Consider the following 13,021-nt stretch of genomic DNA (forward strand, 5'->3'; position numbering starts at 1 on the left):
GTAGCTGTGGGAGGGGCATGGGGCAGTTTTTGCTACTCTTTTCTCCTTCTCCACCTTTCCTTGTCTGCACTGTGGCAGGACCTCTCAAACTGCGCCACCACCTCATGGATCACCATTCTCCACTGGGGATGGTCCTGGGCAAGGTTCTCCCAAGTGTCAACACTGATGCTGCACCTTCAGCATGTCCTTATATTGCTTCCGCTGGCCCCCAACGCTCCTCTGTCCTTCTTCCAACTCGGAAAACAGGATTTCTTTTTGGAAGCGCTGATCAGACATCCGAACCATGTGGCCAGTCCAGCGAAGTTGTTGATGAATGATAATGGCTTCAGTGCTGGTCATGTTCAACTCGCCCAGGACTCTAGTGTTCGTGTGTCAGTCCTCCCAAGGGATAGTTAGGATTCTTCTGTGGCAGTGTTGATGATATTGTTCAAGTGCCTTCAAATGATGCTTTTATGTTGTCCAGGTTTTACATGCATATAGTAGCACTGGAACAACCACTGCATGGTGTACAAGGAGCTTTGTTTCAGAATAGGTGTCCCGGTTCTCAAAGACCCTTTGTCAAATGTGGGCAAAAGTACATCTTGCACGGCTCAGACGATGCTGGATTTCCACATCAATGTCAACTTTAGCGGACAGATGACTTCCAAAGTATGGGAAGTGGTCCACATTTTACAGCAGTTCTCCACGGACTTCAATAGAAAGTGCATAAGATTGTCCTGTTGGTGAAGGTTGGTGGGGCACCTTGGTCTTTTTGATGTTCAGTGTGAGGCCGAGAGCCTCGTATGCTTCAGCGAAAGCACTTAAGATGGTCTGAAGGGGTGTTGCAGAAAGAGCAACAACCATATTGTCATCCGCGTACTGGAGCTCCATGATTGAGGCCATGGAAGTCTTGCTTTTAGCCTTCCATTTCCTGAGATTGAAAAGCTTCCCGCTCATTCTACAGACAATCTGCACACCATCTGGATGCTTGTCATCAATGAGATGAAGGCTCATGGCAATGAAAATGCAAAACAGCAATGGGGCAATGATGCAGCCTTGCTTGACTCCCATTTTGATTTCAAAGGGGTCGCTTTGGGCTCCACTGTTGCTCAATTCTATGGCAGTCACGTTGTCATGAAGCAGCCGTAAAATGTTGATGAATTTTTTGGGGCAGCCAATCTTTCAGAGGATGGTCCACAGGATGCTGCAATTGACTGTGAACCAGCTGATTAATCATCATTTATTGGAGCTTGTGAAGAGTTTTATGAGGCTGAAAGAGACTAGGAGAGAGTTCGATTAAAACCCACAGAAGTCTGTAAAAGGATGAAAAGGCTGCGTCCATTTCTGCCCTGGTGCTTCTGAAATCAGAGTAGATTGATTGGAAGGAAGGTGATTTAAGCCATGATTTATAGCACCAAGGAAAAAGCCTCAATCTGAATAATCAATTATAATCAACAGTTCCATTTGTACTTTGGTTATTTATTTTCTGAAGATAGGAACAAAAAGCTACTAAATTGTCATGTTTTAATGGTTACATGAAGCGATGGAATGCCCCTAACAGCTTCACTAATATCTATACATTTATTCAAGCAATGATGTGGCAAAATAGTTTCAGATTCTTATTCAATGTACCTTTTAGCATATTAAAATGCATGAATGATATATTGCACATTTACTAGATAATAGACTTCTTGCCATAATTTGTGTCCAGCTGGATTAGGGTGGTAAACAGAACTTAATTAAACACACAAAGCAGAACAAGAATGTTATTTTTGTTTACCAATGCAACCTTGAATATTTTGGATGCACAAACATCTCACATCAAACCCTAGTTCACATTTACAATTAAACTATAAATAGTTTAGCCCTTAATATATTTTGTATTATATTCAGATTTCCTTATAAGCTGGTTTCCTATAAACAGAAAAATATTATTTAAATACAATCAAAATGATCTGATTTCAGTTAAAATCCATTTTAAAAAAAATTATCTATTTTTAATCCACTCTCAAACCACTTAGTCTTCTCCATAGCAGTGCTAAAAGATAGTAGGACTGTCTATGCAGTGAAGCCAGTAGCTACAAAGGTACATCAAATAATATACTTTAACCTTTAACTAATGATTTAATCAATTTTCTTCCCTGTGACGTTAAAAATACACAAACTTATCTCTAACCAGAATATATACACATAGCTTGTCCCTTTAAATCTGTAGGACAAGAGTAAAAATTGTTACAGACAATTCTCTCCTGTGTTACCAGCATGAGACTTACCTTGTTTCACTTACAAAACGTACTTCAAGACAGACGTCAAGACAATTAATTTACTGTTTGCTGCTCTGTGTTAATTAACATTTGCCCTTTAGTCAGCTTGCTTTGTGTTCACAGTCGGAACATGAGCAAAACCAGGAAGGGAAATGACTATGATGGGAATGTGTTGGTCTTTCCACTGCTGAAGGGGACTTTTAAAAATTGTGACACGTGTCATGTTGTGTTTCCGTTTCAGATAACACCCCCTGAACACATTTTTATTCACACTGGGTCAGATCTGTAGCTGCTGTGAATGACCACTCCTCGACTAATGTTCACAGGGCTCTGCTGATTGACACCCGCTGAGGATCTGGCTCCTTGTTTTGTGGACTCATCCAATCCCTTTTCCCCCTCCCTTTGCTGCAAAAACAACAGTTCTAAACTAGCCCCGTTCACCTGGCTACATTTGACACCAACATCCTCAAACCAGACTTGCTCCTCAGTTGGTTTGGATGGTTTGGTTACACCCGAATGGCCAGGCAGAATTGAAAAGCTCTTGGACCATCTGTAATTTGGGCCCAGGAAAATAAAAATTGAATGTTTCTCTGAGCAGTGTAGATCTGCAAGATATGGTGCTCAAGTCTTGCAGCCCAGGGTCTGGCTTTCTGTGGGCTACACTTGCAATCCTGCTGGATACAACTTCAGGATTGTGGGTGGGGTTTATTCTTTGGTGATGGTTTTGTCACCTGGCCTGCAGACCAGCTGGGATCTATTCCTGCTGTATCCACTCCATGGCTGCCCTTGCATTTATGTAGAAACTCAAAGAGCTATTCTTGTTAGTCCAGGCGTTTGGCAAGGCTGAGTGCGTTCTGAAAAGCCACACTGGGAATCTGGCTTTGCACAATGCAGATCATGGTGCTTTTAGACGTACTAATGCACCAGAAGGAACACAGCCAGCCCTGCGGGGGCTCCATATAGAGGCCCATTTCCTCCTCAGAACTCAAGACCCTGTGATTATAAAGCAGATTGCTACCCTGGGCGAACAGCTTAGAGAAGCCAATCGCTTGCGGAGCTGTCATGTCTTCACCGTGAAAACATCTGAAGACCAGCACGGCTGTCCTGCCAGCGCACCTGTGGTCTGGGACAGCCTGGCTCGTCCGGAGCAGCAGAAGAGGAGAGATCTATATGGAGCACCGCAAGGAGCTGGGGCTAGGAGGTCAGCTCACCCCGACAAAGCTGAGGTAAACGGCCATTTGGTTGGCCAGGGTCCAAGTGGCTGCATGCTACTTTTGTGCTCATCCCATGGCAGGTGGGAGGGATGAGACACAGCCTCCAGGGTAGCCAACAGCAGCCTGAGGGCTCCTCTAACATGTACCAGCTAGAGTCTTCCCACCATGTCCTCTTTGGTGGAAGAGGATGGCACAGAGGCAGCTGCCTCTGCCAGTTCGGTACCTACTAGGATTTCCCCCACACCAGAGCACCGTTTTGACTCCCTGGGGCATGTGGGCCAGGATATGAGGCACCTGAGTAGCGTTAGGTTTGCAAGATGTGGCTCCAGTTCATGTCACAACAAGGACGAGAACAAAATTAGGGTCCGGTACATTGTGTGTGCCTCCCTTGTGCAGCAGTCAGCAGAGCCTGCGTTAGCCCTGCTGCCCCGCTGACTGGAGCTGTCCGAGGTAAGGGCCCTGCACGTCCTCCTACACCACAACCCCCTGCTCCAGCCCTAAGCTGCCCCACAAACCCTAATTCCCTCACAGAGCCTGCACCCCCATCCCCCACTCCATCCCAGAGCCCAAACCTCCTCTCACACTCCAACCCTCTGCCCCACCCATGAGCCACCCCTCTTGCCCAGACCCTGCACCTCCGTCCCACCCCCTGTCATGAGCCCACTCCTGCCCTCCAAACCCCTTGGCCCCAGCCTGAAGCCCCCTCCTGCACCCCAAACCCTCATCCCCACCCCAGAGCCTGCACCCCCAATTGGAGCCCTCTTTCCCTCCCAAACCACAACCCCTTGCTCCAGTCTGGAGGCCCCTTGGCATCCTGAACTCTTCCTTTTTGGCCCCACACCAGAGCCTCAGATCTCACCCCCACCACACACACTGCAGGGCTGCGTGTGGCCTGCAATTGACTTTTTCATGGGGGGGTCATTGGCCCTGATAGGAATAAGGTTCCCCACCCCTGTTCTAAACCATTTGTGTCCACAACGCAAACATTAACTATTGTTCCCATACAACAGTTCTCCTCGGTGGCAGCTGCTGTTAAACAAGCGAGTTCATCTGTATAACGTGAGCCTCAGGAGGGCAGAACCCACAAGCAACTTGAAAATGTTCAGGTGAGGAAAAAAGTGGGTTGATGATCGGAAACTCCTTTCAGGTACTTTGCTTCTCATGATAAGAGCTGAGTGTTCCCCAGTGTGGCCTGCCAGGGCTTTTCTAGCACGCGCAGAGCACCGAGGCTGCTGGAAGAGATCCAAACCACAGATTTCCTGCCCTCTTGTTTAACAAAAAGAGTGAATGAATGCAAAGCACTTGAAAGGTGCCAGACTGAGCAATGCCCTCAATTAACCCTGTGTGCCAAAGAGTTGGAAGGGATCATATTGCTAGGCTTAGGAATTTGTTTCTCCTCTGGGCTCGCCTTCTCTGCAGAGATGCCAGCCGTGACGACTGTTTATAACAACCACCCCCGCACCTTATACTGAAACCAGTGCCTCCTTTTGTATAGGCCTGTTATGAATGAACGTCTGTAAAGGGTTAAACCCAGAGAGAGTGGGTTCCCTGTTGGCAAGCAGCCAGGTGAGCGAATGGGAAGAGAGAGGGATCTTTTGAACTGGAGCTGTTACTGTTGCTGAGGAGTCTCTCTTTGTCTAGCCAGAGCAGAGAGACCATGAAGTTTTAATCTTGGACAAACTTAACAAATGCCCTAAATAATCAGGTCACTGCAAGACCTGGGCATACAGATAGGTAAGTAGAAAGAAAATGTGTAGTTAGACATGATCAGTTTAGTTTTATTTTGGTTTGGGGTGGGGCTTTTTAGGCTGGTTGATATATTTCCCCTGTACTCTGTAACTTCTAAACTGAATCCCAGGGAAGTAATTTTCTATGGTGTAACCCAGTGTTTCATAACTTTTTTTTTCTATAAAGTACCCCTTTAAAAAAAAAAGTACCCCCAAACTTCTCTTGCATATCCCTATGTGTACGCATACCACCAGTTGAGAAACATGGTCCTGAGGTAATATAAGGTATTGAAACAAGTGCCATTCAACCCTTCCAGATTACTGTACTCTTTTCAAGAGTCAGATTTGTTTTGAATATCACCAAGTTACACCTCACTGAAAAACTTACTTACAAAAACATGCAAAAATATCACCGCAGACTGCTAGTGAAAACTTGCTGACTTTCTACTGTCTTATTATCAAATAAATTAATTGGAATAGAAATATTGTACTTACATTGCAGCATAAGGCGTATGAAGCAGCAGAAACATGTCATTGTCTGAATGAACTTTAAGATTGCACTGACTTTACAAGTGTTGTTTTACATAGCTTGTTGTAAAACTAGGCAGCTATCTAGATGGAAGACCTCAATGTACCCTAAGGGTACACGTAGCCCTGGTTGAGAAACACTTCTCTAGCCTCAAAAAAGTCTATGAAAATTCATGTGTAGAAGTGTGAGATGGGGATAGGCCCTGATCAGGCCACTTAATAGCCGGCAGAGAAGGACTGACTATGATTAGACTTTGGGCCATTTTCACCTTGCTGAATAGACCTTGTCAGCTCTGGCCCTCCCTTTTTCTGGGACCCCACTCTTTAAATACCCCTCTGAAACCACCCCCAGCCCCCACTCGTGCATCTGATGAAGCGGGTCTTTGCCCATGAAAGCTCATGCTCCAAAATATCTGTTAGTCTGTAAGTTGCCACAAGACTTCTTGTTGTTCTCGAAGCTACAGACTAACACGGCCACTTCTCTGCTATATGATTAGACTTGCGGACCAAAGGAGAAAAGCTTCACATACTCCGCTACCAACTCCCAGAGTCATCCAGTCAGCTCTTCCTTTCATCATCGTTTCTGGGATCCATCTCTTGCCAAACTAACCTTGCTCAACCTCGGTGCATTTTCTAAGGGCAAATGTTTCACAAGCAGCAATGTGATTTTGGTGCCTAAGGGCTTGTCTACACTAACGGGAAGATCGACGCTGCTGTGGCTGATCTTCCAGGATTCCATTTAGCATGTCTAGTAGGAATATGCTAAATCAAACCCTGAGGGAATCCCTGTCAGCTGTGGTGCTCCTCGCTGTCATGACGAGTAGAGGAAGTTGATGGGAGAGTTTCTCCAATCGGCCTCCAGCAGTGCGGCTGTGCTGGAAATTTGACCTAAAGTACATTGACTCCAGTTACGGAGCTGAACTTGCGTAGCGTTGGTCAAATTCTTGCAGCTGAAGTTGCGTAGCGTAGGTCAAATTTCTTTTCTAGGGCAGACCAAGCCTCTGGCCCACCTCCAAAGTTGATACAGGCACTTTAGAACCTAAATCTCAATAGCACGTAGGAGAGACTACATCCCCTATGAAAGCAAGAGTTCTGAAATGTTTACCCTAGATCCCTAGGAGTTTCCTAGAAATCTGTGGTACTTAGCAGTTTCAGTTATAATTGCATCATCATCACACTCACCACCTCCTCTCTTTCTCCAGTTTTCTTATTGGTCTTCACAAGCTTTAAACCGACCCCTTCTGGTCATTGCTCAGAGAGAGAATTTTGCCCCAAATCACAACATAAATATTTGTAGCGTCCTCCGGAATGAATCAGTTCCCTTTCTGAAGAGCCTCCCCAAGGCAGAGGATACAAACCTGTGAGATATGTGTCAGCACCACTAGGGCTTGTAACAGTTCCTGCCCAGCAGAAGCCATTATTTACATTCCTTTATTCCAGTTGAATAGTGCCTTCCTCCAGGAAGTCTATGGGTATGTCTGGGAAGTGTGATGTTTACTGCAGTATCTTCACAGCGGCAAGTTGAGAGCTGATGTGCGCCCATTGATTCTGCTTGCTCGTCTCATTATGCTGCAGTTCCGGAGTCGATGGGAGAGTACTCGATGGTCGATTTACATGAGAGACAATAAATTAACCTCTGCTGGATCATTTTCTGCCCGTCAATTCAGGCTTTCATGAAGACGTGCCCTAACAAACTAGAGTCAGGTTATTAGAAATCAGATAAAATAACCAACTGAGTGAGGAGATTGGCTCAAAACCAGAGATGGGCTGGTAAAATTTAAGACTCAGCACAACCAGCTTTGGTGACCCAGTAAGAACCAAGCCCAGTGTCAAGGGCAGAGACCTACAGAACAGCAGCTGGTAGACTTAAAGACCAGACAATAACTTTCAATGGTGATGTCTGGCTATAAGCCATGGTTATTTAAAGGAAACATTGTTGCAGACCAGGATTATTATGCAAAGGAATGTGCAAAGAATCCTAGTTACTCACAGCAGACTGGGGGCTGGACAGGCCAGTAAAGGCAACCAGTCCCCGTGACAGCGAGAGAAGAAACGGGATGAACACAAATCACAGTGGTGGGAGGAAATCACGTGGGTACCAGCTGACTGGGGCAGGTGGAAGGAAAACTTTGGGTAAAAAGGCTCCAAAGAGCAAGACCTGAATGAGAGATGCTGCCAACAAGATCGGGGAGTGAAGCCTTCCGAGGAGAGGCAATTTGCAAGGAAAGAAAGAAATGAACTGTTTATTACCATAGGTGAGCTGGTAACCCCAAGAGGTGGCAGCTGAGACCGGGATCCAGTGTGCTAGGTGCTGTACATATAGCAAGAGATAGTCTCTGCCTCAAAGAGCTCACATCCATAGACAAAAGGGAGAAGGAGCAAAAGGGTGGTTATTCCCCTTTTACAGATGGGGAAGTAAGGCCCAGAGAGATTTAAGTGATGTGCCCAGAGTCACACAGGGAGGGCACAGTCATAGAATCATAGAACACTAGAACTGGAAGGGACCTCAAGAGGTCTTTGTGTTCAGTTCCCTGCATTCTTGGCAGGACCAAACACCATCTGGATCATCTCCGATAGGCGTCTGTCTAACCTGCTCTTAAATCTCTCCAGCGATGGCGATTCCACAACCTCCCTATGTAACTTACTCCAGGGTTTAACCACCCTGACAGTTGGGAAGTTTTTCCTAATGTCTAATCTAAACCTCCCTTGCTGCAGTTTAAACCCATTGCTCCTTGTCCTATCCTCAGAGGCCAAGGAGAACAATTTTTCTCCTTCCTTGTAACCTTCTTTGAGGTACTTGAAAACTGCTATCATGTTCCCTCTAAATCTTCTCTTTTCCAAACTGAACAAGCCCAGTTCTTTCAATCTTCCCTCATAGATCATGTTCTCTGGACCTTTAATCATTCTTGTTGCTCTTCTCTGGACCTTTTCCAATTTCTCCACCTCTTTCTTGAAATGTGGTGCCCAGAACTGGACACAGTCCTGCAAATGAGGCCGAATGAGCGCTGAGTAGAGCGGAGGAATGACTTCTCATGTCTTGCTCACAACACTCCTGTTAATACATCCCAGAATCATGTTTGTTTTTTCTGGCAACAGCATCACACTGTTGACTCATATTTAGCTTGCTGTCCACTATGACCCCTAAGTCTCTTTCTGCAGTATTCCTTCCTGGCTGGTCGCTTCCCATTCTATATGTATGAAGCTGATTGTTTCTTCCTAAGTGGAGTTTGCATTTGGCCTTATTAAACTTCATCCTGTTTACCTCAGACCATTTCTCTAGTTTGTCCAGATCATTCTGAATTATGACCCTGTCCTTCAAAGCAGTTGCAACCCCTCCCAGCTGGTATCTTCTGCAAGCTTAATAAGCGCACTGTCCATGCCAATATCTAAATTGTTGATGAAGATATTGAATAGAACCGGTCCCAAAACAGATCCGTGTGGAACCCCACTTGTTATGCCCTTCCAGCGTGACTGCGAGCCATTAATAACGACTCTCTGAGAATAGTTATCCAGCCATTTATGCACCCACCTTATAGTGGCCCCATCTGAGTTGTATTTGCTTAGTTTATTCATAAGAAGATCATGCAAGTTCATGTCAAATGCCTTACTAAGGTCTAGGTATACCACATCCACCGCCTCTCCCTTATCCACAAGACTTGTTATCCTGTCAAAAAAAAGCTATCCAATTGGTCTGGCTTGATTTGTTCTTTACAAATCGATGCTGGCTGTTACCTATCACCTTATTTTCATCTAGATGTTTGCAGGTCAAGGTAGAACTTGGGCCCACCCTTTTGAAGCCCAATACTATCACCCCACGGTGAAAAGGGGCTTGAAATTATCTGGTTAGGTGTGCGCATGCGGCTCTCACTCACTGACCAGGCCCCAGGGGGATGTGATGGTAAATGGCGTTTTTTCTAAGTGGATGTTTTCTATAGCTCCATCCACCGAGGGCCTTTGTCGGCTGCAGAAACCCCACAGCCTTGGAACTGAGCACCTAAAGCATATGCCTCAATGGAGAGGCCAAGCGACTGTGTGTTCCCTTAGGGTTAAGTGTGGTGCCCCTGAGTCTTTGGTAGAGCTGATGTACCACCTGGAAAGGCAAGTGGCAGTCTGCAGAACAGGCCATCTCTAGGCCCAGCTGCTGTGATGAATACCTTGTCCTCTTTTACAGAGCATTTAATGCTGTTCCTGGGTACTTCATTCAGGAGCTCTGGCCTGCTAACTGGAGCGTGGAAAGGAAGCCAGACTATGTGAGATTCAAGGGTGGGCAGAAGACTGGACGACTCTTGGAAAGACTATTTTCTCCTTCACTTCTTGGCTAAAGAAGTAGTCAAGGGAAGGGATACAAGCTCTTTGGCCAGGGAAAGGCAGCCCAGCATCTTGTCCAAATGCACAGAGAACTAGAGAATTCCCAAGTGGGTTTTGTTGTGATCACCCAATCAGAAAGGAGAGGCGAGGAGGCCTCATTTGGCTGCGCAATGCAGTGTTTCTCTCAACGGGGTCTGATCCGAAGCCCATAGAAGCTAACAGGAGTTTTTTTAATTGACTTTACTGGGGTTTGGATCAGGTCTCCTGGCCCCCAGTTCTTTATTTTGTGTGGTTTCATGTAAACACAAGTAACAAGGTTTCATCATTTCCTTTGGGAGATTGTTAAAAAATAAAGTCAACAGACCTCATTGTGAGAATATTTTTTCCCTAACATTAAGCTGAAATATCAGATCCTCCCTTCACAGTAGTAGTTTGCTTATATTTTGTGTCGGGAGCATTGAATTCTATTGTCTGTTTCAGGAGGATTTTCAGCAGAGAAAAACATTTTCCACAGTCCAATTCCAGCCAAGAGAATACCATGGTCCTGAGCTCTGAGCCTGGGCGCGCCGGATGGCGCACACGATGGGAGCATTGGCATGCAGATCATCTAGGCCAATGGAAAAGCTGCCCCCAAATGGAAAGGACATTGGAAAAAACAAATAGAAAAGAAAGACAATAAACCGAGGAAAAATAAATGCTGTGGAATGCTATTGAAATGAGTACTCTAAGGTGAGGCAGATACTTCCGTACCTTGGGAATAATAATAATAATAATAATAATAATAATAACAACAACAATAGAGATGCTAATTGTTCCATAGAGGGGCACAGCAGCTAACCCAAGCTACCAGATGTCTGGTGGTTCTTTTCTGCACTAGACATATAGAAAGGGGACAAAGAAACCTTTCTTATGAACACAACACCACAGAGCATGCAGTATAAAGAATGAGCAAGCAATTAGCTTATCACAATCCTATCTGACAGGACAGTGAGTATCCAGAGGTAGGAACTGTGCAAAATTTGTGTGACTATGGAGATACATGGCAATTGTGTGGCATGGCCCTTCTGTAGCGGCTCTACTGTGCTTTCCATTGCTTGAGGTCATCGGCTCAGGACTGGATACCTTTCTGGGAGACATGCTTTGGTTGATACACAAGTTATTGGGTTCAGGACAGGAGGAAGTGAATGCAGTTCTCAGGCCTGTGTTATACACGAGGTTGGATGAGATGATTTAATGATCCCGTCCAGACTTAAAAATCTCCGGCTCTCCATTGGCATACTACAGGAATCAGAAAATGGAGTCATCCCTGCAGCTCAAGTAGAAGAGATTCTATTGCAATGCTCAAGGGTTTGGCCCTAAGCTGCGCAAGGGCCTAGTGTGTGAGTGGGAAACTTACTCGTCTCATTTTCTAGCATTGGCCCTTCTCCCTATCCCCCTTCCTGTCTCAGCTGAGAGGAAGGATGACCCCATTCATAGCCTTGGGACTCAGGAGGTGAGGGACTATGTCCTAGCTCCACCATAATAATCCAGTACCCAGCAGAAAGCATTTGCATGGAAGAAGAGGTTTGCTGGCTTTGGGTTGTGGGTATACTTGCTGTATCTCAAAAAATCTCCACTTACAATATGTGCTTTTAAATTTATCGTAGTGAGTGTAACCATTGGAACAACTTATGAAAAGGGTAACGGTAGATTGTCCATCGGTCGAAATTTTTAAACCCAGCTTTGTTGTTTTGCTAAAAGATCTGCTCTGCATCAGCCTCAGTTATTGGAGCTGAGGCCAAAATTAATTCAGGGAAATCCCAAGGCCTGTGTTATGCAGGAGATGAACACAAAGGCCCTTCTGGTCATCTGCTCTATGGGAGGTGAGTAGAGGAGTCCAGAAACCAGATGTTCAACAACTAATTTCGCTCATGTGAGCTTTGTGGATCCCTGCCTGTCAGTAGAGCATAGGGTGCTGTGACACAGAGTGCAACCACAAGCATGTCTGCAGGGAACTGAATTCTGTGGCATGGGAGGGGAAGGGTGTGTGTCTGTGTGTGTGTGTGTGTGTGTGTGGAGATGTACCATTCCTGGGGACGGGGCTGCAAAGACTGACTCAGGGCAATTGGAGAGAAGAAATGCCAATGAAAGAACTTGGGGTATACAGGCAAAGGTTATCCAGACTCCTTTCTGATCCAGAGACAGGATACGTGCTGAAGATTGGGCCTGCCAGGGCCTGTAGTGGGCAGGTCAGTGAAGTGCTCTTTATAAGCTTGTCTTGTAATGCGTTTGTCCTTCAGTGACTGGGCTTTGGAAGCGCCCTGTGCGCACTGGTGAAAACACAGACCTTGTCTTTGGAGAGAGACTCCAGAGGAGGGGTGGGATGTTTGTCAGACCTGCTTGGGATAATCACAGCCAAGGGGCAGGCAGCCGCAGCCTGAGTCTGCCTGGTCCAGACAGGAGCAGGAGATTTATCTGTGGTCAGAGAGAGGCGACGGCTAGGACGTGCTTAATCCCTTCACAGGCCAGAGTGACGACCTCTCAGTTGCCCTTGATTTACTTGCCTGCCCACTGGCTCCCTGGCCACAGCTCCCAAAGTCAGGCTCGCTGACAGGAATTCTGGGCCCCAGGGCAGCACAGTCAATGGCCTCCCCCAGGACAGCGCCACAAGCCCCACCCCCATGCAGGGAAACCCCCAGTGCCACCCTGCAATCAGAGGACCCCTGGTTGGTCACAGCCCCAACTCCCACCTGCCTGGAGGTGCCCCTCCCCTCTCCTTCCCCTCTGTGGCCCCCAGCAACCCCCAGCCTGGACCTGCCAGCAGAGAAGCATGGACCTCCACCAGCAGGTCTAGGCCTGGAGGCTCAGTTGGGGTCGGGGGCACCCCAGTAACCCCAGGGCTGGGTGCTGGCCAGGGTGTGGAGCTCCATTGGCAGGTCCAGCCCTGGAGACACAGGGGAGCCCCAGCAGCCCCGGGGCCAGGAGCTGGCCAGAGCACAGAACTCCACCAGCAGCTCCAGCC

At 46.6% G+C, this 13,021-nt stretch overlaps 1 long non-coding RNA gene across 1 annotated transcript; it reads left to right on the forward strand.

The window, feature by feature from the left end:
* Window positions 1-2,940: 2,940 nt before the first annotated feature.
* Window positions 2,941-10,698, forward strand: LOC142015105 (uncharacterized). Its single transcript, XR_012646099.1, has 3 exons — window positions 2,941-3,469; window positions 4,468-4,563; window positions 10,501-10,698. It is a non-coding gene; the product is annotated as an uncharacterized LOC142015105 (long non-coding RNA).
* Window positions 10,699-13,021: the final 2,323 nt, after the last annotated feature.

Source organism: Carettochelys insculpta, chromosome 6 (assembly GCF_033958435.1).
Source record: "Carettochelys insculpta isolate YL-2023 chromosome 6, ASM3395843v1, whole genome shotgun sequence".
NCBI lineage: Eukaryota > Metazoa > Chordata > Testudines > Carettochelyidae > Carettochelys > Carettochelys insculpta.